Source organism: Tiliqua scincoides, chromosome 7 (genome assembly GCF_035046505.1).
Source record: "Tiliqua scincoides isolate rTilSci1 chromosome 7, rTilSci1.hap2, whole genome shotgun sequence".
In the NCBI taxonomy this organism is placed as follows: Eukaryota; Metazoa; Chordata; class Lepidosauria; order Squamata; family Scincidae; genus Tiliqua; species Tiliqua scincoides.
The window spans coordinates 68,850,520-68,851,450 of NC_089827.1; the positions used below are offsets into that span (position 1 = coordinate 68,850,520).

Consider the following 931-nt stretch of genomic DNA (forward strand, 5'->3'; position numbering starts at 1 on the left):
ATCTGGTATTCCCAGGCGGTCTCCTATCCAAGTACTAACCAGACCTGACCCTGCTTAGCTTCTGAGATCAGATGGGATCAGGCATGTGCAGGGTAATGGAATTAAGATTCCCTCACTGAACCCCCTGATCCTTTTGGGCCAGTAGTCCCTCCATTTGAGACTTCTCTCCCAGCTCCCAACTGAGAACTTCTGCCAAGAGGAAAGAGGGAGACGGGAAAGTGAACTATCCTTCCATTTATGCTTGAATTTTTTTCCCAAATGGGGGCTGTATTCTAAATTTGCATTAAAGAAAAGGAAGACTGCATTCAGGAATTGGCTACCTCTGTTCTGGGGACACTGTCCTTCACCCAACTTGAAGATGTGGACCCGCACCCTTGGGTTGAGGGGGTGGGTAAAGAGGGCAAACACGCGCAAGTTATTCTGCAGACACTTTTGCCAGGGCTTGACTACCTGCATTGCTAGAACGATCAATTCAGTGCTTAGTGGGCTTCACCCCCTCCCCCCAAATCCATACTGAAGATTTATTACTGCACTTTAACGCAGCTGATTCATATTGCTACTGCATTTAAAACCATACAACCTTTCCATAAAATCCAATTGACTCTTTGTAAAATTAATTTTGAATAGCAAATAAGTATAAACAATATCATGTACCAATGTGTCGTTGCTTTGTAAATTCCATTAAACAAAAAATGGAATTTTAGTTTAATGGAAGGATTAAGGATTTGTATTTATGTACTAGGAAAAGAAAAATCAACTAGTGAATGCTAAATTGATTAAGAAATATACATACGTCTCTATGTTCTAATAATATAGAGCAGCATTTCTCAGTGGGACCGACAAGGTGGGTCGTGAGCCAAGGTAGGTCGTACAGCACCTAGCTCAGCTACCACTGAAAATACAGAGCTGAAAATACAGGGTACAGAACTGC

The 931-nt window shown here is 42.1% G+C and overlaps 1 pseudogene; it reads right to left on the reverse strand.

Annotated features, from left to right (window-relative positions):
• On the reverse strand, nucleotides 1-97 carry LOC136658241 (5S ribosomal RNA; annotated as a pseudogene).
• Nucleotides 98-931: the final 834 nt, after the last annotated feature.